This window comes from Cynocephalus volans, chromosome 10 (genome assembly GCF_027409185.1).
Source record: "Cynocephalus volans isolate mCynVol1 chromosome 10, mCynVol1.pri, whole genome shotgun sequence".
NCBI lineage: Eukaryota > Metazoa > Chordata > Mammalia > Dermoptera > Cynocephalidae > Cynocephalus > Cynocephalus volans.
The window spans coordinates 72260120-72285433 of record NC_084469.1 but is presented as its reverse complement, the minus strand read 5'-3'; positions in this window follow the sequence as shown (position 1 = coordinate 72285433).

Sequence of the window (25314 nt, the reverse complement as noted above, 5' to 3'; positions counted from 1 at the left end):
ACATGAAAATGTTGCACATTGAAAACTCAGCAGAGTGGAATTATGGGTAATTTTGCAAATAAAAGGAAAAAATCTTTGATAAGAACATGTAGTTCTTTCCACTATTTGCTAAACAAGTAGGTTTTTTTTTTCTCTTAACACAATAATTATAATGAAATATATATTTCTTTAAAACACCTCCTGCTGTTTGGTTCTGTATTTTACAATTGGAAAATCATTGACCTACTTTAATTTCATGCATTTACTCATTGTCAGCTGTGATTGTGGAAAGTTACTAATACTCAGATTATTCCATGCTATTACAAATAATATTCTAAGTAAACACATAAATGAGTGAACATACTCCCTGAACCAAAGGTAAGAGTTGCTGCTACATATCCTATAGCAAAGCCTCTACCCTCCATCCAACCTAAAATGTCAATAGTGCTGGGGTTGAGAAACCTTTTCTCAAATCAATAGTAAAAATCAAAAATCAGATTTTAAAACAATATATTAACACAGTCAAAGGTAACTGACACATGAAATGTGCAGAGCAAACTTTATAAATGCAAACAATCTACTTGGATCTCCTGTCCACTTTGTAGATTTGTGTTTATAAAAAGTTGTTTTCAAATGTTGCTTTGTGACTCACCTTCTAAAGTAAAGGAATCTAGGAGCAACTGATTTTGCCAAGAATTTATTTCACTGGGCATTCATGTTTCTCTTTATTATTTTAAAAATGGAAAAGCTGAAATAAAGACTGTGTTAGAAAAATGATAGCAGTGAGAGGATAATTTTAAACTGGAACGGTGTTAATACACAAAGGTAGACACTTTCAAGAGTTGGGCTGAATATTTTATTTAAGCTTCCTGGTGGGAAACCTAAAGACGGAAATCTTACTGAGATTTTCTGGGTCCATAAATTTAACGTTACCCATAGTTGCTCCTACATTACTTAAGCATTATCTAACACAATGCTTGAAGCATAGAATTCACTCGATATGTATGTGCTGAATTATTCAGTTTGCTGTGGACATTGAGGGAAAAATGGTGTGAAAATTCCTTGTAAAACTACAAGCTACTATTTAGAGTCATAGCCCAAATATATCACTTCTATGTTCGTGCTTTCTGCCTTTCCCAGAAATTTCCTTTTCCCACCCTCTGTGATTGTCCATCCTGTATATATCCATATGTATATGAGTGTGTTTGTAGCACAAAATCAATCTGATTGGTAAACATAAGAAATCAAATTCTTAACTTGGAACCCAAGACTAATAGCCAGTAGTTACTATATACCAGGCACTGTTCTAGGTACTTTACATATTTTGATTTATTTAGTTCTTACAATAAGCCTGGGAATAAGTATGATATAAGTGCTTTACCCCTGTGGTGTGATATCCTCCATTTTTAAAGCAATGCTCACAAAACATTCCTTGAATGGCCCCCAAAGTTGCTAACTATGAGGTAGTTCTTCTACTTGCTTGGAATACTTCTCTGTGAACACCATGTTTACATCCTATTTAATTACAGTTCCTTCTTCAAGAATCGGACCCAAAGCCATATACAAGGGGTTTTCAAAAAGCTCGTGGAAAGATTTGTATTAGCTTTTAACACCATCTTTCCACAAACTTTTTGAAATATCCTCATATTACAGAAAAAATATATTCCTATTCTCCTCCCTATAGGAGCTTTTTTTCTCTTTCTTCTAACTAAATTTTATGAGACTGATACTCAATGTAACAGTTAACTTTTCTTACATAAAATCTACCCTAAAACTTAATTGCTTAAAATAGCAACTATATATTACCTTTTGGTTCTGTATTTAGCAATCTGAGCTGGGCTCAGTGAGCTGGTCTTTTGGCTTTGGCTCTGTTTACGTGTTTTTGTGGGTCTGCTTTAGAGGGTTGGCTGGCCATTCGATGGGGTGTTGGAGAAAATGGCCATGGGCCTCTCATCATCCCTCAGGCTAGCCCGTTTTATAGAGATTGGGCAAGTTTCCAAGAGTGAGCTTATGCACTGACTCAGAAGTGATCACTTATGTTGCATACTATTTGTAACAACAGGTCACACTGACCATGCGGATTCAGAGTGGTAGGAAATAAATTCTTCCTCTTGATGGGAGAAGCCACTCAGTCACATTGCTAAGGGTCCTGTATACAAGTAGGGGAATAATTGTAACTAGTCCACCAGAATGAATACAGCCCACCAAAATGTCATATAATCTCCTTGAAGTTAAGCACACCAGTTTGTACACAGGGCCTGGCATATAGTAAAGGTTCAGTGTAAGCTTTGACTCAGTGAATGGGTACTTTTAATTGTACATTTTCCTTTTATTCTTCATTAAAATGATTTAAAAAGGAATGTAGGTCACGGCTCATTCCCTGGCCTGACTGCAATTACTTTGGGTATTAAATCAATACTAGTCTGTTTCTATGAATTAGAACGATTTGTCAAAAGAAGTATATTTCAGAGGTGAGTATCCATCAATGCAAGATGCACTTGAAATTAAATTTTTTAAAAGGTTGTTTAAATTTTCCTGGATGACTAACTAGCAATAGACATCAAAGTTAGAAACACATACTCTTTGATCAACTTCACTTCTGGTTATTAATTCAAAAGATGTTTTTCCTTAAAGTTAACAAAGACATGTTTAAAAGACCGTTCATAGTATCATTGCTCATAATGTACTTCCTTTCAGTTTTGTGCTCAAGTCTGTACTTTCCTTACATATGAGTGAGATCGTATAGTGTTTGTCTTCTTGTTTCTGACTTATTTCACTTACTTAGGATAATGTCCTCTTGGTTCATCTGTGTTGTAGCAAATGACAGTATTTCTTTCTTTTTTAAGACTGATATATATATGTGTGTGTGTGTATTTATATGTACACACACACACACACAGGCAGGCATACATTGGAGCTATTATGGGTTAGATTCCAGGCCACTGCAATAAAGCAAATGTCACAATAAAGCAAATCACATAATGTTTTTGATTTTTTCCAGTGCATATAAAAGTTATGTTTACACTCTACTGTAGTCTATTGATTATGAAATAGCATTAAATCTAAAAAAGAAGTACATACCTTAATTAAAAAGTACTTTATTGCTAAAAAAATGCTAACAATCACCTGAGCTTTCAGTGAGTCATAATCTTTTTGCTGGTGGAGGGTCTTACCTCTGTGTTGATGACTGCTGACTGATCAATCAGGGTGATGGTTGCTGAAGGTTGGGGTGACCGTGGCAATTGCTTAAAATAACACAACAATAAAATTTGCCACATCAATTGAATCTTCCTTTCACAAAAGATTTCACTGTAGCATGTGATGTTATTTGATAGCATTTTACCCACAAAAGAACTTTTTCAAAATTGGAGTCAGTCTTCTCAAACCCTGCTGCTGCTTTATCAAATAAGTCTATGTAATGTTCTAAATCTTTTGTTGTCATTTCAAAATGTTCACAGCATCTTCACCAGGAGTAGTTTCCATCTAAAGAAGCCACTTTCTTTGCTCATCCATAAGAAGCAACTCTTCATCTGTTAAAGTTTTATGATGAAATTGTAGCAACTTAGTTATATATTCAAGATCCACTTCTATTTCTCGTTCTTTGGCTATTTCTACTACATCTGTGGTTACTTCTTCCACTGAAGTCTTGAAGCCCTCAAAGTCATCCGTGAGGATTGGAATCAACTTTTTTCAAACTCCTGTTAATGTTGATCTTTTGATCTCCTCTCATGAATCATGAAAGTTCTTAATGACACCTAGAATGGTAAATTTTTTCCAGAAGGTTTTAAATTTACTTTATTCAGACCCATCAAAGAAATCACCGTCTATGGCAGCAGTAGCCTTATGAAATGTATCTCTTAAATTATAAGCCTTGAAATCATCCTTGATCCACGAGCTACAGAATAGATATTGTGTTAACAGACATGAAAATAATATCATCTCCTTATATATATTCATCAGTGCTCTTGTGTGACCGGTGCATTGTCAATGAGCAGTAATATTTTGGAAGGATTTTTTTTTTTTTTTTTTTTTTCCTGAGCAGTAGGTTTCAACAGTGGGCTTAAAATATTCAAAATGTGCTATATAATCCAGCCTTTGTTGTTCCATTTTCAAAGCACAGGCAGAGTAGACTTAGCATAAGTCCTAAGGGACCTAAGATTTTTGGAATGGTAAATGAGCATTGGCTTCAATTTAAAGCCACCAAACTTATTACCCCTAACAAGACAGTCAGCCTGTTCTTTGAAGCATTGAAGCCAGGCACTGACTTCTCCCTATGAAAGTCCTAGATAGCATTTTTTTCCAGTATAAGGCTGTTTCATCTACATTGACATTCTGTTGTTTTGTGTAGCCATCTTCATCAAAGATTCTAGCTAGATCTTCTGGATAACGCCACAGCTTCTACGTCAGCACTTGCTGCTTCACCTTGCAGTTTAATGTCATGCAGATGGCTTCTTTGTATAAACCTCATGAACCAGCCTCTGCTAGCTTCAGACTTTACTTCTGTAGCTTCCACACCTCTCAGTCTTTACAGAATTGAACAGACTTTGGGCCTTCTTTGGATTAAGTTTTGGCTCAAGAGAATGTTTGTGGCTGATTTGATCCTTTATCCATACCATTAAAATTTTCTGCATATTAGCGATAAGGCTGTTTTTCTTTCATATTATTCATATGTTCACTGGAGTAGTACTTTTAATTTCTCTCAAGAACTTTTTCTTTGCGTTCACAGCTTGAGTGTTTGGTACAGGAGGCCTAGTTTTTAGCCTGTCTCAGCTTTTAACATGCCTTCATTACTCAGCTTAGTCATTTTTAGCTTTTGACTTTAAGAGATGTGAGACTCTTCCTTTCACTTGAACACTTAGATGCCATTGTAGGGTTATTAACTGACCTGATTTCAATATTGTTGTGTCTCAAGGAGTGGGGAACTCCAAAGAAAGGGAGAGAAATGAGGGAATGGCCATTGGTGGAACAGGTAAAACACACACAAAATTTATTCATGAAATTTGCATAGGCATTGTTCATGGCACCTCAATGGCTATAATAATCACATCAAAGATCACCGATCACAAATCACCATAACAGATGAAATAATAATGAAAAAAATTAAAATATTGCAAGAATTACTGAAATGTGACACAGAGACATGAAGTTAGCATGCTGTTAGAAAAATGGCACTGATAGACCTGCTCAGATCAGGGTTGTCACAAGTCTTCAATTTGTAAAAACTGCAATATATGTGAAGCACAATAAAATGTGATATGCCTCTGTTTGCATGTATATGTATGTGTATTATATATATATGTGTGTATATATCACAATTTCTTTAACCTTTTATTCTCTGATGGACACTTAGGTTAAATCTATATCTTGGCTATTGTGAATAATGATGCAATGAACATAGGCTTGCAGACATCTCTTAGGGATAACGGGTTCTATTTTCTGTTTAAATGGTCTGTGTGTCTATGTTTATATCAGTACCATACTGTTTTAGTTACTTCAGCTTTGGAATATAGTTTAAAACCAGAAAGTGTGATGTGATGCCTCCAGCTTTGTTCTTCCTACTTGACATTACTTTAGCTTTCGATGGTCTCTTGTGGTTTCACACAAATTTTAGATTGTCTTTTCTATTTTTTGTAAAAAATGCCATTGGAACTTTGGTAGAGATTGCGTTGAATCTGTACATCACTTTGGGTAGTATAAACATTTAAACAATATTAATTCTTCTAATCCATGAACACTTAATATCTATCAATCCGTTCCTGTCTTCTTCAATATCTTTCATCAATGTTTTATAGTTTTCAATCTACAAATCTTTCACGTCCTTGTTTAAATTTATTCCTAAGTATTTTATTACTTTTGATACTATTGTAAATGTAGTTTTTAAAATTTCCTTTTAGATAATTCATTGTTGGTGCTAAGAAATGCTACTAATTTTTGTATGTTGATTTTGTATCCTGCAACTTTACTGAATTTGTTTATTAATTGCAACAGTTTTTTTAAATGGAGTCTTTACAGCTTTCTACATATATGAACATGTTATCTGCAAACATTGATCATTTCTCATATTTCTTTATTATCTACATGCCTTTTATTGATTTATTTTTCTTATTTTATTGCTGTGGCTAGAACTTCCAGTACTATGCTGAATGGAATTGGTGAGAATGGGCATCCTTGCCTCATACTAGATCTTAGAGAAAAAGCTTTCTGTTTTACCCCATTGATTATGATCTGAGCTGTGGGCTTCTTATAAATGGACATTACTGTGTTGAGATAAGTTCCTTTTATTCCTACTTTGTTATCATGAGTGGAAGTTAAACTTTGTCAAATGTGGTTTGTTAATGTGGTGTATCACATTGATTAGTGTATGTTGAACCAACTCTGCATTCCAGGGGTAAGTACTACTTGCTCATAGTACTTTCAACACTTTGAATACATCATCCTTTTCCCTTCTTGCCTGCAAGTTGTCTGTTGTAAAATCCTCTGCTAGTTTTATGGGGTTCCCTTGTATGTAGCACATTGTTTCTCTGCTGATGCTTTAAAAATTCTCTCTGTGTGTTTAATTTTTGACAATTTGACTATAAGGTATCTCGGTATGGGTCTCTTTGAATTCATTTTATTTGTTGTCATTTGGGCTCTCTGGATATGTATGCCTATTTTCACTCCCAGATTTGGGGAGTTTTCAGCCACTATTTCTTTGAATAATCTTTCTGCTCCTTTAGCTTTCTCTTCTCCTCAGAAGATTCCTGTATGCATATCTCAGTCTGCTTGAGAGTGTCCCATGAGTCTTTTAAGCTGTCATCACTCTTTTTCACTGCTATTTTATTTTTGTTGCTCTGAGTCATATTGAGTTTGCTGATTCTTTCTTCTGCTTGATCTAGTCTGCTGTTGAACTATTGAAATTTTTAGTTCAGTTATTGTGTTCTTTAGCTCTATGTTTTATGTTTGGTACTTTTCAAAAAATATTTTCTATCTCTGATGAAAATTTCAGTTTGTTCATGAATTGCTCTCATTTATTCAGTAAGCAACTTTATGATAGTTATTTTGAATTCTCAGTTGGGTAAGTCACATATCCCATTTCATTAGCATTGTTTTCTAAAGATCTATTTTTTTCTGTTATTTGGAGCATATTTCCCCATTTATCCATTTTTCTTGACACTCTGTGCTGGTTTCTACACTTTAGATAAAACAACCACCTTTGCCCATACTCACAGTATAGGAGATGAACCTCATCAGCCAGATTCCGGGTGCCTCTCAAACCTTGGTTCTTGTCCAAACTACTGCCTTTGTTCTGAGTGGCTCCCAGGAGACTAGACCATGTCAAATCCCAACAGGACCCCAGAACAGGCAAGATAGAAGCGATTCCCTTCAGTAACACCCAGAAAAGTTGGGGTGCCAGATGTGACATTCAATTTCTTCTCTCCTCAGGGAGAAGCTGACAGCTGGAGTTTATTGCCTGCTTGCTCTGCACTGAGCAGGGACAGGAGTTTTGGCAAATGCCTGCACTCTGGTTCAGACCACACACTGCTTTAAACCATTGTTTTGCTGTTACCCCCATAGGCCTAAAAAATGCCAGGCCCCATCACCTCTTGTCAACAGGAAAGTTAGAGTCCAGTCCTCAAGTAGAAACTGGAAAAGTTGAGAGGCTAGATGTGTAATCCAACTTTTTTAGGGAGAAGCTGGATGCTCAATTCCATCACTGGATTGAGCTGGGAGATTGGGGATGGGAGGGAGCCATGGGAAGTGCTCACATGTCCATTCAATTCCCAGGTGACTGGTTATTGCATGTTCTATCAGCACCCAGAGACAGGCAAATTAAAAGCCAGATCTTCTGGCAGCAGCTGGAAAAGTCAGGACATTAGATATGCAGTCTAACCCCTTCCAGGGAGAAGCTAGAAGATGGCCTTTATTACCTGCTTGCTCTGTGATGGGCCAGGAGGTGGAACCAAGGAAAGTGTTCGTGCATCTGTTTAAAATCACCTCTTTGTTCACTGTGGATCATTGGGACTAGTGAAAGATGAGCCCTATCAGCTTCTAGAGATGGGTGAGTTAGAATCCAGTCCCTTGTAGCAACCATAAAGGATGGGGTGCTAGATGTGTCATCTAAACCTTTTGCACATCAGGGAGAAGCTGGAAGTTGGAGGTTCCCTCCCACTGCTATGGTGCTGTGCTGTTTATGGCAAAAGTGTGTCTCACCCATTTCAATGTGGACATTTTTTTCAGTTTCACAGTGTGCAGAAGACTTTCAACTAGTTTCTGGATTTCTCTCAGAGGTAATAGATCTGTGTGTAGCTGTTTATTCAGTGCATTTGTAGGTAGAGGAAGAATTCAGAGCCTCCTATTCTGCCATCTTGCTGAGGTCATCCAGGATAATTTTCAAACCAATAATGTGTTTATTCTTTTCTCAGAGAGTAATGATGGTGTTGGACTCAAGTATTTGTTCTCTCAATGTCTCTCTCATAAAAATTCTTTTGATGAATTTTCATTCGTCTTACTTCTTTTCCTGTCACTTTTAATTTCTTAATATCTTAATTTGATACTGAAAGTATTTTATAAACTAAAATATCAAATAGCAACTGTTATCATAATTTTGGCAAAACAGGAGCACATAGGTTTTGAGTGAATATCCAAGTGACTCCCTTTTAGGAAAGGGTAATTGACTATAACATGTGCCCACTGCAACGTTGGTTTTAGAAAACCTGAGCTCCTTTTGCTTTCTCCTGAATATCACTCTTATATACAGTACATTTTTAAAAGATAAATAAATGAAGAAATTATCACAAGGAAAACTGAAAATAAAGGAGGAAGAAAAAAGTAATGCAGTGAAGGTGGAAGGAAGGAAATAAGAAAGAAAGGGAGGAAGGAAGAGAGTAGAGAGTGTAGAAAGAGGCAGGTCTCTGCTAGAAAAGCTGGCAGTGAGGAATGAACAACGCACACTTCCTCTGCTTCTGAAACCACATGTCTTGTAGCATTCATATCACTTTTATACCACTGATAAGAGATGATGTCTGGGGTGAGAGGTGCACACACGGATTAAAATAATATGCTGCAGGTAATGTTGCATACGCTAATGGTATTTGCTTCATTGCTTATCTGGTTATTCACTTTTTATGCTTTTCCTCAGGGATCAAATTGATGAGACTTCTGATGTTATGCTTTTGTGTGATCAACATTGTTTATTTGGAAGCAGTAATTACCCTTTGGTTAAGTTGATAGGACATGCTGGAGAGAACAGCTTATTAAGTGGCACCTTGAATAGAATGGATGTGGGTGAACATTGATAGTGGATAAACATTCAACTGGGCTCTCATGGAGAAGATGGGAATGTAAAATCAAGGTGTTTAAGGACTCAAAAAGTTGGTAATGTTGTCTAATACAGTGGTCAAAATCTTTTTCTGTAAAGGGCCAGATAATCAATATTTTAGACTTTGAAGGCCACACTTTGTTACAACTATTCCACTCTGCCATTATAGTGTGAAAGCAGCTATAGAAAATGATGAACAAATGAGCATGGTTTTGTTCCTATAAAATTTATTTACAAAAATAGGTGGCCAACCGAGAGGTCACAGTAGACAATAATATAACATCTGTGTGCTGCTAGAATTGTGGTACAACCTTACTGTTAGTTATCCAACCTTTCCTTGAATTCTTCAGATATCTCACTACCACTGGAGTCAAGCTCTTCTAAACAAAGATGTGTATGGATGTGTATGTGTGTGCATGTTTGTGTGAAGTTGTTTTTATTGCTGTTGTTCCTCACTTTGAGTCAACATCTGCACTGTGGCCACACATGAGTTTAAATCTACTTTTGGAAACTACAGTGAATAAGCAAACTGTTTTCATTGAGATCCCCTACAATATTTGAAGATGGCTCCTTCATTTCTAAATAAACTTTTAAATTTGGAATAATTTTAGATTTAAAAAATTATTGTAAAAATAGTACAGAGACTTCCTCACACTCAATTTTCGCTATTATTAACTTCTTGCATTAGTATAGTACATTTGTCACTGATGGAGTTTGGATGTGTTGTCCCCTCCAAAACTCATGTGGAAATTTGATCCCCAATGTGGCAGTGTTGGAAACTGATTGAGTTAAGGGGGTGGATCCCTCATGAATGGATTAATGCTCTCCCTGGGGGAGGGGGATTAATGAGTGAGTTCTCACTCTATTAGTTCTCGTGAGAGCTGGTCGTTCAAAAGACCCTGGCACCTTCTCTCTCTTGCTTCCTCTCGCCACGTGATCTGCTTGTACCTGCCGGCTGCCTGCCACTTTCCTCCATGGGTAGAAGCAGCCTGAGGCCCATGCTAGATGCAGCTGTCCCAGAATCATAAGCCAAATAAACCTCTTTCCTTTATAAATTACCCAGTCTCAGGTGTTTCTGTTATAGCAACACAAAACGGACTAAAACAGTCACAAAGAATGAACTGATATTGATACAGTATCATTAATGTTAAGTTCATACATTATTCAGATTCTCTCATTTTTGTCCAAATGTCCTTTTTCTATTGTAGAATCCCATGCAGGATAACAAATTCCATTTAGTAGTCATGTTTTCTTAGGTTTTTCTTGCCTGTGACAATTTCTGAAACATTTCTTGTTTATGATGACATTTACAGTTTTGAGAATTAGCGTTCAAGTATTTTGTAGAATGTCCTCCAACTGGAATTTTTCTAATGCTTTTCTAATAATTAGGCTGGGATTTTGGATTTTAGAAGGAAGACCATAGAGGTAAAATACCATTCTCATCACATCATATCAAGAGAACATGCTTTCAACATGACTTATCATGGGCGATGTTAATCACCTATTACTTACCTATTAGTATTCATCACCTATTGATGTAGTGTTGGTTAGGTATTTTTACTGGAACATTATTCTTTTTTCTTCCTTTCCACACTGTATTCTTTGAAAGACAGTTGTTTTGTGTAGTCAAAATGTGAGTGGGAACTTACGTTCCACGACTTTGAAGGTAAAGAGTCTACACAAATTGGAATTTCTTCTGCATGGAAGATTTGTCTATCTCTCCATTTACTATTTAATCATTTATATCAGTATGGACTCACATTTATTTTATACTTAGAGTTATTTATAATATATTACTAATTTATCATATTGTTCAATCTGTTCCAGTTTTGGTAATTGAGAGTTCTTTCAGTTTGGTCCTATGTCCCTTTGACATACCTCAGTGACTTGTGTGTGTGTGTGTGTGTGTGTGTGTGTGTGTGTGTGTGTGTGTGTGATCACTGCCTTACCTACTGGCACTACAAAATGTTTCAGGCTCATCTTGTACATTTCTTGCCCCAGTCCTAGAATCAGCCATTTCTCCAAGGAACTCTGATTTTTTTTTTTAATTGGAGAATAGTATTAAAAACCAAGTTCTGGGCATTAGATATGCTCATTGCTACTGGGATGTTAGTGCTTCTAGAACTTCTTAACTGACAGAGCAGAGATACATGTGTGTATATTAACCCATGTATGTATTTATAAATACTTTTATATCTATTTGTATACCTATTATAAGCAAAACAGGAGAGCATACTGATGTCTCCAATTCTAAGCCATTTCTACATGCATCATTGTTTCCATCTTCCATTGCTTATTTATAATATCCCTCTCCAACAGGGAAAAAACTAGCTCTCATCTGCTATCCATTTACTTATTATTATTTTTTCATTGAATCATAGTTGATTATACATAATTGTGGGTACAGAAGTTGACTATCAGTATTTGTGTATGACATGTGATAATCAAATCAGGATTATTAGCATACTCAGCATTACAAAATATAATTATTCTTTGTGTAGATTACCCGATATCGCCCTAACGCCCCTGCCCCTCCCCCTTTCCCACTTCTAGTAACCATAGTTCTGTTCTCTTCTGAAAGTTCAGCACATTATTGTGGTCCTTCCTTCCTTCCTTCCTTCCTTCCTTCCTTCCTTCCTTCCTTCCTTCCTTCCTTCCTTCCTTCCTTCCTTCCTTCCTTCCTTCCTTCCTTCCTTCCTTCCTTCCTTCCTTCCTTCCTTCCTTCCTTCCTTCCTTCTCTTGGTTCCCACTTATGAGTGAGGACATGCAGTATTTCTCTTTCTGTTTCTGGCCTATTTCACTTAACATAATTTTCTCTGAGCTAATCCATGTTGCTGTGAATGACAGAATGTCATTCCTTTTTATGGCTGAGTAGTTTTCCATTGTGTATATATACCCAATTTTCCCTATCCAGTCATTCGTTGATGGACATTCAGGTCGGTTCCATATCTTGGCTATTGTAAATAGAGCTGCAATAAACATGGGAGTTCCGGTATTCCTTTGACATGATTATCATGATTATTTCCATTCCTTTGGGCATATACCCAGCAGTGAGATTGCTGGATGGTATGGTAGTTCTATCTGTAGTTGTTTGAGAAACCTCCAAACTGTTTTCCATAATGGCTGTACTAACTTACATTCCCATTAGGAGTGTTGAAGGGTTCTCCTTTCTCTGCATCCTCACCAAAATTTATTATTCTTTTTGATAATGGCCAGTCTAACTGGAGTGAGATGATACGTCGATGCACTTTTGATTTCTACTTCCCTGATGCTGAGTGATGTTGATCATTTCTTCATGTACCTGTTGGCCATTTGTATGTCTTCCTTTGAGAAAGGTGTATTCAGCTTCTTTGCCCATTTTAAAAATCAGATTATTTGTTTTTTACTGTTAAGTTGTTTGAGTTCTTTGTATATTGTTCAATTCCAGTACACTTGTACAGTGGCTTTAGGCTGTTAACCCATATGCCTATGGGTAACAACATTATCAAGTAGCATATAGTACTCATATACAGTTCCTTTTCCTGTTAGTGTTACAAACTTTACTCATTTTCAGAGCTACTTGCATCAGCACCTATTCCACCTTTTCCACCACCCACTTCGGTGAGGTTGTCCCATATATCTGCAATGGATTATTTTTTTGGTCACATTCTATATTCCATCCTGAGATTTCCCAACCTCCTGCATACTTTTTGGGAATTTGCATATATTAAGATTTACTCTTTGTGCTTTAAAGTTCTACGAGTTTTGTTAAGTGCTAGATGTCTTATATTCACCATTACAGTGGCTTACAAAATAGTTTCAACACCCTCTCACCCACAGTATTCCTGGGAAGCACCGATCTTTTTATGATCTCTGTAGCTTTGTTGTTTCCAGAATGTCAAATGGAATCACACAGTATTTAACTCCTTCAGACTGGCTTATTTCACTTAGCAATATGCATTTAAGATTCATTCATATCTTTTCATAGCCTATTAGTGCATTTTGTTTTATGTCTGAATAGTATCCTGTTGTATGAATGCACCACAGATTATTCACTAAGTCTTCCTTGGCAGAACATCTTAGTTGCTTCCATTTTTATGGTTATGAATAAAGCTGTTATAAATATTTGTATGCCAGTTTTGGTGTCGACATAAAACTTGAAATTAGTTGGAAAAATACTTAGGAATATGATTGTTGAATAATATAGTAAAACTCTGTTTAGTTTTGTAAAAATCTTCCAAGCTGTCTTCAAAAGTGGCTGTACCATTTTTCATCCAAGCTAGCAATGGATGAGAGTTCTTGTTGTTTTACATCCTCACAAGTAGTTGCTATTGTCAAGTTTTTAGACTTTAGCTAGTGTAACAGGTGTATAGTGGTATCACTTTAAAAAAAATTAAATTCCCTAATGAAAAATGATGTAGAGCATCTTTTCATACACTTTCATTTCATATGCTTTCATCTGCCAGTATATCTTCTTTGGTGAGATATCTTAAGATCTGTTGCCCATTTTTAAAATCATTTTTTCCTATCATTGAGTTTTAAGGGATTTTATCTATTTTGGATACAAGTTCTTCATCAGATATGTGCTTTGCAAATATTTTTTCTTTCTCTGGCTTATATTCTTTTAATAGTACCTTGTGCAGATACTTTTTAAAACGTATATTTTTGTTGGTTATGAATATTCAGGGGGTACAAAGCTGTCACCACTCATGTCACCCAAAATGTGATGGCCAGATCAATACTGGCAGCATGCTCACTACCACAAATTGTGATTATACCCCATAAGGAAAGCACAGAGGGTAAAACATAATTTTATAATGTCTAACATATACATTTTTTTCTGTCATAGTTACTGGCATTGTATTTAAATCTCACCACCAAACCCAAGGCAATGTAAACACTTTCTACACTTTCTTTTACAAATTTTAGAGTTTGCATTTTAAATTTAGATCTTATGATCCATTTGAATTAGTTTTCGTGTAAGGTCTAATGCTTGGCGCTAGGCTTATTGTTATAATTACTATTATTTTACATATTATCATTATTTTGTGGGGTGTTCAGTATTTCTGCATTATTTGTTGCAAAGACTATCCTTTCTCCTTTGAACTGCCTTTATTCTTTTGTTAAAGATACATTGACTATATTTTTTGAGTTTACTTCTTGACTCTCTTTTCTGTTCCACTGTTCTATATGTCTATTCTTTAGATAATGCCTACTGCCTTATTTAATGTAGCCTTATAGTAAGTCCTGAAATTGGTTAGTGTAAGTCTTCCAACTTTTTTTTTTTATTATTATCAGCATTGTGTTGGCTATTCTAGATCTTTCCTCTTTGCATATAAACTTTAGAACCAGTTTGTCAGTATCTGCAAAATAATGTGCTAAAATTTGACTGGGATTGCTTTGAAACTTCAGGGCAAGTTGGGAAAAATTGACATTTTAACTAGTATTGATTCTTCCAATTAATGATTATGGAATATCTGTTTATTTCCGCTAATGTATTTATTTATTTAGGTTTTTAAAATTTTTCATCAGTATCTTTGTGTTTTTCCCATATGTAATTCTGTATATATTTTGTTAGATTTATATCTAGATATGCCATATTTTTTGTGCTATCATAAATGCTAATTTTTAAAATTCAAATTTCAGTTGTTCATCACTGGTACACAGGAAACCAATTGATTTTTGGATTTTAATTTTATTTCCATATCCTTTTATATTTGCTCATTACAGAAGTTTGTTGTTGATTGTTAGAGATTTTCTACATAGACAAGAGAAAGTTTTATTTCTTCCTTTTCAATCTGTATATTTTTATTTCCATTCTTATATTGTTTTAGCTAGTACTTCAGTGCATTGTTGAATAAGAGTAGTGACAGAAAATATTTTGCCTTGTTTCTTATCTTAGGAGAAAATAATCCAGTTTATTTTAGGAGAAAATAATCCAGTTTCTCACCAATAGGTACGAATGTTAGCTATGGGATTTTTGTTGACGTTCTTTACCAAGTTTAAGAAGTTTCCCTTTGTTCTTTGTCTGCAGAGGATTTTCCTCATTAATTGGTAATAGATTTTGCCAAATTAATTTTCTGCTTTACTTGATGTGATCATGTAATTTTTCTTCATTAGTCTGTTCTATTGAATTACATTTATTGATTTTTGAATAAATTGAAGCAACCTTGGATACCTAGAATAAATCGCGATTGGTTGTGGTGTATTATTCTTTTTACACATTGTTGGATAAATTTGCAAATATTTTATTGAGAACTTTTGTATCTACATTCATAAGCAGTATTTGTCTGTGTGTTCTTTTGCTTTTTTAAAAAATTGTAATGTCTTTACCTGGTTTTGGTATTAGGGTAATGATGACTTTTTCTAAAATTACCTTTTTAAAAAATTGACAAATAATAATTGTGTATATGTATTCTGTACAACATGATGTTTTAAAATAGGTATACATTGTGGAATGGCTAAATCAAGCTAATTAACACAAGCATTATTTCATATACTAATCTCTTTTTTTGTGGCAAGAATACAAAATCTACTCTTTTGCAATTTTCAAGTATATAATTTATTGTTACTAACTATATTCACCATGTTATACAACAGGTCTCTTGAATTATTCATCTAACTGAAATTTTATATCCTTTGACTAACATCTCGTCAATTCACCCCCATGTCCGGTTTCTGATAACCACCATTTTACTCTTAGCTTCTATGAGTTAGACTTTATTAGATTCCACATATAAGTGAGATCATGAGGCATTTGTCTTTCTGTGCCTGGCTTATTTTATTTAGCATAATGTCCTCCAGGTTCATTCAAGTTGTCACAAATGTCACAAACAACAAGTTTTTAAAGGCTGAATTGTATTCCATTGTGTATATACACCACATTTTCTTTATCTATTCATTTGTTCATGGACACATGTTGATTCCATGTCTTGGCTATTGTCAATAATGCTGCAGTGAACATAAGAGTGCAGATATCTCTTTGACATACTGATTTCATTTCCTCTGGATATATACCCAGTAGTGGGATTACTAGATCATGCAGTAGTTCTATTTTTAATTTTCTGAGGCATCTTCATACTGTTTTCCATAATGGCTGTACTAATTTACATTCCCACCAACAGTATAAGGGTTCCCTTTTCTCCACATCCTCACCAACACTTGCTGACATTTTTGAATGAATTAGGAAGTGTTCCCTCTGCTTCTCTTTTCTGAAAGTAATTGTGGAGAGTTACTATTACTTTTTCTACACTTGTTTTATATAACAAGTCAGCTGGGCATGATAATTTATTTTTGTAGGATTATTAATTATTGATCCAGATATATTTCTCCTTGTGTGAGTTTTTGTAGTTTGTTCCATTCAAGAATTTGGTCTATTTTATCTAATATATCAAATTTGTGGGCCTAGAATTACTTGTAGTAGTTCTTAATTAACATTTTAATGTCCATGGGATCAGTAGTGATAACTCTTATTTTCTGATATTTTATTTCCAATAATTGTGTCATCTCTCTTTTATTCTTGATTAGCCTGGCTAGAGGTTAATCAATTTTATTGATCTTTTCAAAGAACCAGCTTTTGGTTCAATTGATTTTTCTCTACTATTTTTGAATTCATTGATTTCTGCTTTAATTTTTATAATTTTTCTTCTGCTTGCTGTAGGCTTAACTTGCTCTTATTTCACTAGTTTCTTAAGATAAAAGCTTAAGATTAAGTTATCGATTCGACTTTTTTTCACATTCTAGTACAGTCAGCTGTCCACATCCATAGGTTTGCATTTGTGGAGTCAACCAATCGTGGATTGAAAATATTTTTTAAAAATTGCATTTATATTGAACATGTACGGAGTTTTCTTCCCTTCTCATTATTCCCTAAACAATACAGTAAAACAACTATTTACATAGTATTTATATTGAGTTAGGTACAAAAAGTAATGTAGAGACGGTTTAAGGTATAGAGGATAATGAGCATAGTTTTACATCAGGGGCTTGAGCATTGGAGGATATTGGTATCTGTAGGAGGTCCTGGAACCAGTCCCCTATTGCTAACAAAGGACAACTGCATACACTTTTTATGCAATAAATTTTCCTCTAAGCATTGCTTTTACTGCATCCCACAAATTTTGATATAAACAAAATCTTCGAACATTTTTTGGCAAGGTTGGTCTCTGGCAATGAATTTTCTAATTTTTTCTTTGTCTGAGAAAGTCTATACTCTTCTTTTACATTTGAAGCCTAATTGCACTGGATATAAAATTCCAGGGTTTTTTTTTTTTTTTTTTTCTTTCAGCACTTAAATATTTCACTTCACTCTCTTCTCTCTTGGGTGATTTCTGATAAGAAGTCTGCTGTGTTATCTTTTTCCTCTTATAGGTAAATTTCTCCCCACTCCAACTGACTAATTTTAATATTATCTCTCTGTGTTTGGTTTTGTGTATTTGAATATGATATGCCTAAATGTAGGATTTCTTTTTTTGTTTGTTCGTTTTTTTGCTTTTTTGGTGAGGGGACATTATCCTACTTGGTGTTGTCTGAGCTTCTTAGGTCTGTGGTTTGGTGTCATTAATTTTGAAGAGCATTATTATTTAAAATATTATTTTCACACCGTTCTCTCTTTCTTCACCTTTAAGCATTTCAGTTATGCCTAGATTATGCTTTTTGAAATTGTCCTACAGTTCTTGGACATTGCTTAATCTTTTTAAATCCATTTTTCTCTTTACATTCCTATTTACGACATTTCTAGTGACATTCTTCAAAGTTGCTAATTCTTTCTTTGGTTGTGTTGAGTTTCTGATGAGCACATAAAAGGAACTCTTGGTTTCATCACAATGTTTTTTTTTTTTTTTTTAATTTTTAGAATTTTCTTTTGATTCTTTAATAAAATTTCCACCCCTCTTTTTTAAATTACCCATCTGTTCTTGCAATTTACTTACTTTATCCATTATAGCATTTACCATATTAATCATAGTTATTTGAATTCTTTGTCTGAGACTTCCAACATCTGTGTTATACATGAATTTTATTCTGATGTTTGCTTTGTTTTTTCAGACTGCATCTTTTGGCCTTTGGGGGTGCCTTATAATTTTTTTTTTGAAAACTAGATGTGTTATATTGGGTAGTAGGAACTGAAAGACATAGGCTTCAAGTGTTAAGGTTATGTTAATCTGGCTAGAAGTTGGGCGTTGTTCAAGGTTTAACATTGTTGTAGAAGTCAGAGGCTTCAACTTCCTATAGTGTCCTTGTTTTTATCTCTTTTTGACTTTGAATTTCCCCAGTATTCCTCCTCAGAGTCTGTTTCTTACAGCTCCTTTGGCTGTAAGCCACTGTTGGTGTGGTGATGAAATGTGGAGGAAAGAAGTTTTATATAATATTTTAATTCAATGTCAGCCTTTTAGTGGGTCTCTGTTTCTTGCCTATGACCTTCACAAATGTTCATTCTTGTATAGCTCTTTCAACCCCATTCAGGTAATACGGGCAGACTCTATGTGCATGAATGGAGATAAATACTCTTTTCCCATGGCTCTAGGACAGGTTCTGATAAATTCTTTACTTCTGGAGAGTAATAGATAAGGTTCTGGGCATATTACAATGATTACTCTTTCCCTCCCTTTGCCAGAGCCATCTAGGAATCTTTCTTGAATCTTTACCAGGATAACCTCATGGCATCCTGGAGATAAAGGCCACAAAAGTGTGGGACTCCCCTAAGAATAGTTCACCATCAGCCTCTAGCAGTTTATCAATATTACCATTTAAGTGTTTCTATCTGTTTAAAGTTTATAGCAGCTTCTGCTCCTGTTAAGCAGATCTTGGTTTGATCTTATGAATTTTCCCATCTCCCTAGACTTCAAGTGGGTTGGTTTGCCCTGCAAACTCCATTCACAAATAGCTTCAGATAAAGTTATTGTTTTTCAATTGGTCCATCTTTTTCTTATTGTAAGAACGGGAATGATGACTGATGGACTTCGGATGTGTTGTTGTCCCAGAACTCCTGTGGAAATCTCATCCCCAATGTGGCAGTGCTGGAAGCTGTTGGAGTCACGGGGGCGGATCCCTAATAAATGGATTAATGCTCTCCCTGGGGGAGGGGGGATTAATGAGTGAGTTCTGGCTCTATTAGTTCCCGCGAGAGCTGGTGGTCAAAAAGCACCTGGCACCTCCCCTCTCTCTCTCTTGCTTCATCTTGCCATGTGAAATGTGTATGCACTGACTGCTGCTTTTGCCATGAGTAGAAGCAGCCTGAGGCCTGTGCCAGATGCAGCTGTCTCAGTATTATAAGCCAAATAAACCTCATTCTATGTAAATTACCCCGTCTCTGGTATTCTGTTATAGCAACACAAAAACAGACTGATGCAATGACCAAGTTCTTTACATGTTGGAGCTGAAACTGGATGCCTGTCAGATTTTTTTCGAGGATTTGTTTTTTCATTGTCAGGTTAAATGCCAAGTCCTTTAAATATTTTTTATTATTCATAATTTTGGCGTCCTTTGAAAACATTTGAAGGCCAAGAGCACAATCATTCTCTTAATATGGGAGGAAGCCAACTGGCATACAATATTTTAGGTATAGTGTAAGCAATGTGAAGAGTGATAATCTTTCTTACCAATATAGCCCGAGATAGTTTTTTTAGTTGGATTTGTATTTTGTCTCCATTTTCCTCAGTGTTGACCACAGTAATGGAAATAGATACTCAATAGATCCTGTTCCTGGCTCATTTTATAAAGCATCCTGTTCAATAAAAAATTCTTGCATGTGTGTAGAAAAATCATGAGCTGTTTCCTCAGTTTTCTTTGTGTATGTATGGGATTAGAGTAGATTAGGCAATTCTTATGAATTTTGAGAGAAAACTAAAGTTTTTTCCCCAACAATTTACAGAAAATTTTATAGCATACAATTTAAAAAATTATGTCAACTTTCTAGTCTGTAAAACAGAATTTCTGTAAATTACAAGGCAAATACAAGTTTAACTCACTTTATGGGATTGTTGGAGAATTACATTAAATTGTTTTTTGGAGGGGGTGTTGGGGCGGCTGGCCATTGTGGGGATAAGATACCTTGACCTTGGTGTTATACAATACTGTGCTCTAACCGAGTGAACCAGACAGCCCTAGATTAAATTTTTTAAAATACCTACTGGAGTGATTTGTAAATAGTAAGAGAAAATCTAATTACAGCTTATTCCATCTTCATTTTATTGGCAAGAAATATGAAGTTATGAGAAGCTACTGCCATTCCTAAAGTCTTGCAATTAGTAGATGACTAAGCCACTTATTGGGTTATGCACTCTGTGAGGTACTTTAAAAAACATAATATCAATATTTTGTAATATTTTTATTCCACTTTCTCTGATTGAAAAACTACAGAATAAATGTCAACAGTTATAGGAATTTGATTCTGTCTGATACAGGTGTAAATTTCTTTCACAAAAAATTTTCCAGAAATATAAGCTAGACCAGGTTTTTTGGAATCCAGCCAGAGTGAGTCCCTCCATATTCCCAAGAGTCTATGTGTGCTCCCAGCAGGAAAGGACATTGTTTGAGCCTCAGCCACACAGCAGTGTAGCCCTTAATTAAATGATGCAGCAACATATGGGAATTAGCAAAGAGATTAAGAGATTAATAGAGCAGAACACAGTAATGTTGATGTAAATGGAGAGGAGCTCCATGTTGGCAAGCTGGAAAAAAAAAAAAAAAAAAAGCAACTCATGACAAAGTATAGAATCACAAAAAAAGGATCTGAGCATTGGGTCGTAAAGATGACTCTAAAGGTCATTTAGCCCCTATCAGATTCCATATTACAGCTACTAAGGACTTTTAGGGGGAAGGTTCCCAAACTCTTTTTGAAAATCTCAAGTGAACAGAGAAACACAGCTGTGTGAGGCAGTTCATGTTACTATTCACTTACTCAGGCAGCCAATTCTTCATTACATTGGCAACAAATACCTATTGAAGTTTACTATGTGCCCCTGCTGTTCTAAGCACAAAGTATATGGAAAGTAAGACAGATATGGTCCCTGACCTCACAAAACACATAATCTTACTGCGAAGAAGTTTTTTTTTTTATAAAGCCACAATGAATGTCCCTAATTGTTCCTGATTGTTTTCTTTTCAATCCTGTAAAACATTATAATTTCTTACTATGTGGCATTTTGTCAAATAATTGAAGATCTCTATTGTCCTCTCAAATGTCTTCTATCTTGCTAAATGTTCTCATTTTCCTAAATGTCAGATTATAAATTTTTTTTGGATTCATAAAAAAGGCATTGGGTTACTTGCATGATGTCAGAAGGAATAAAAGGGAAAGGATCTATCTCTATTTTGTTTCTACCATGTGCCAAACCCATAGATTGTCCCATACCTCTAAAATGTAAGACTCATGAGTGTGTAGTACTTATCTGTTGTTCACTACTGTATCCCAGTGCCTCGAGTGGTCTCATGAGCATGGTATGTACTCAGAACATATATGAAGAATGCAATAACTCAATCTATGTTAGTAATGCAATGCAATATTATGCCTCTTTTACAGATGAGGAAACTTGTCTGGTGTATGAGCAGTGCTCTCACAATGCAACTTGTCAGAACCTATACTGAACATAGCACAGTATAAGCAAAGTCTTACTACTATTATTACCACTACTATTAGTGATAACAACTATTATTTCATAGAACATAAAGATGGGTAGAGATATGACTGGATACAAGTGTTCAAATGTTCAAATAATGTCTTCAGAACTCTCTATTTTTTTATCTTATAGCTTAGCTTGCTTTTCTGCTGACTTATTGTTCCTTTTTCTAAATACAGTACCTCAAAGGGGTGCCAAAGGGGATAGCAGCTCTAGGCTTATTACATGTACCTGGTCTGAGTCACTGTTCTAGCACAGTTTCTGAACTTTGAATGATTTGTTGAAAAGAAGCATTCATAATGTTGCAGACTAAGTTTTATCTGTTTTAAATTATTTTTATAGGAGAGAAGACAAATTTTATAATATGTGCAAGATATTTGGTTCTGGAAGAACTGGGGAATAGTCAAAACATCAAAGAATCAAAATCTCATTTTATAACATTTGGAGAAAAAGATAAAACAGAGGTGTTCTTTAGCTGAATCTTCCTTTACATAGGAAAGCAAGAAATCAAAGTCAACATTCTTTGAGAAATTGATAAGGTCTAGAAGTCAGAGAACACTGGTGCAAATGACAAGGCCAAAGGATCAGTAACATGGTCTTGAATTAGAGTAGTACCAAAAGATTATTATTATTCCAGGTACAATACTAAGGAGTAAAATGTTCCCAGTGTAATAGGTTTTACATAGTTTTCATGTTGTTTAATATATGTGATAACAGAGATATAATGAAAAATAGCTACCAGTTATTGAACATGTTTGTACCAAGCACGGCTTTAAAATGTTTTGGCATATATCTTTAAAAAATTTACAAATGCCATCTGAAACTGGTAACTCTATTTTCATGTTTTAACATGAGGAAAAGGCACAGATAGATTAAGAAATATACCATTTCACAGCAAATACATAATGAAGCCAAGGTTTGTAATCTGACAGTCTGAGTTCAGAATCCACTAAGTTAAGCATTAAAATGTACAGTGTGAAAATACACTCCTGGTTCAGAGTTAATATAGTGAAAACTTCAATCAGCTGTGTTGCTATTGTGCTTCTCAGAGTAGCTGAGTTTCCGAGAATAAACAGGATTGCAAGGTGGAGAAGGAAGTGGACATTTTAGGAAGACCTGTGCAAAGGCATGGCATATTTGGGGAACTATAGGTAGTTTAGTATTTCTCACTTGTAATGGGTGAGGAGGAAGTGGAAGGATATGTTTGAAAGAACAGTATGGTCACTTCTCATCATCTTTTGGGCCATACTGATAATGGAAACTACATTTCTGAGTCACTGCATTCTCATACTGTTTTCAAACTCAAGTATCAGTATCTGCCTCACTCTGTATTCCTCACCCCCACTCTAGTCCAATTTAGAACTTGGTCAGGAGAGAGGAGAATAAAAGAGCAGCTCCAAAAAGGAATTATTGCAATCCACAGTATCTCAGCACAGCCCATTTACTGTATATGATTTTATATGTTCCATGAAAGTGTTCACATTTTAGAGCATTTAAAACAAATGGGACATTTATTAGTGTAACCTTTATTCTGGAGATGATTTAAGCCATTTCAAAAGTAACTAAAAGAGGAACACCATTTCCTTTACACTTGAGTCTTCCCCATGTCCCCACCAGCCTACAAAATGCTTCAGTAGTTTTAATGCTCTGTACATCTTCTGAAATACCTGCATAAATAATCTATTGTTCTAAAGGTCACACAGGTAGAGGATCATTTTGAAATGTCAGGAAAGTAAATGAATTGGTAATGTGGTGCCATAAGTTTGGATATGTCCATTACCTCTTTATCTTTAGGTGCAGGTGGGCATTGGAGGACATCAAGTTGTTGACCTGCCCATGAAAGTCTTTGAGTGCTGCAAGGGGCAGAAGAATGAATAAAAGTATTTCACAGCTAACATGGCCAACCACTTATCCCCGAGACAAAAATCTGTCGAGTGTCTAGCAGACATGGCATTTCTGCCAGCCTTCCTTGCCTCTGTTCAAATGGGAAGAAGCTTCATTAAAATATCAAGTCTCAAAGACATAGTTCAGTCACAGATCTATTTCAAGTTAAAGGCCACCCTGTGAGCATGGCCCTAAGAGTTTCCTTGCAACTTTCAAACATCTTGTACATTTTCCTTTAATTGGTAGGTGGATAAATTCTCTCTCACTTTAACTGCTGTTCAGAGCTTGATAGATGTCACAGCCTAAAGAAGGGATTTCTAAGATGTGAAATATCACCACAGGGTTGAACATCCCAAATTATGTTTGCATATTACCTGGTAAATTTAAAAAAAAATTCTCATAGACACATGGAGCATTAGAATGGGACATAGTATAGCAACCTCAGAGACGGATATGGACTACAAGCCTTTCATTTTATAGGGGTTGTGGGGCAGGTAGGGATGAAGTACATAATAAAAGATTCAGATATGGGATTGAAACCATAGTCTCTTCATGGAAATTCTGTGTTGTTTTCAAGATTACAGGGATGCCAACTCTCCCACTTTGCAAATTAACAACTTTCCCATGTGTTCTAGAGACCAGAAGGCTAAATGTCCTTAATTACAGCTTATAGCTGTAAATAAATACATTTTTTAGACTCCTCACAGCACCATCTGTCAGAACTGAACTATGTCCAGCTACAGGACTGTAAGGACAAGTTTATTGCCACCGTAGAAAGTTCCATCTCCATCCAGTCCTGGTGAATTCACAACTCGTTTCTCAAGCACATATGAATCTTTTTGACTAGGACTTTGATCAAAATATTTTGTCTGACACTGACTGTATTGAGCATAGATTTCTATAGGTAGTGTAAGGCAATCAAGGGCGATTACAGCATATTCAATCATTTTACTTGGTCAGCCTTTACTATTCCGATATTCAGACAATCTTTATAGTGACTCATGATCATGAGCCTGCTACTCTGCCTCCATGAAAAACAGCAGGTTTCAAGTGGGAAGAGAAAGTTCTGAAGCACCTACTATGTGTCACACAATGTGCCAGCTTCTTATCAGTGGTGTAGGTAGTAATATTAGTTCCCTCACCTAGAGGAAGAAGGGAGGTTAGATAACATGTCCACGGTATTATACACACAATACATAGGTCCAAGGTACTACATAGATAGTGTGTGATAAAACCACTTTTGAACCTAAGACCATCTGAACTATGAATGAAAAGTCATAGCTTAGCTAAAAAAGAATCCCAGTTTAAAATAGGAGCCCAAGTACTAACAAAGTATAACTAATGTTTTTTTTTCCCCCTACTTTACCCTGCCTATTTATAACATGTGTGGAAGTAAATTCTCCACAAGAGAAGTAATTCATAAATCACCCCATAAGGGTTTTAAATGTATGGTGGAAAATGTAATGATAACGTGGAATCATGAATGATTTTCAGTCTTAGAATAAGAGCCTTACATTTTATCTTCTAATGGGGGTATGAACAGGAAGAAAAAACAGG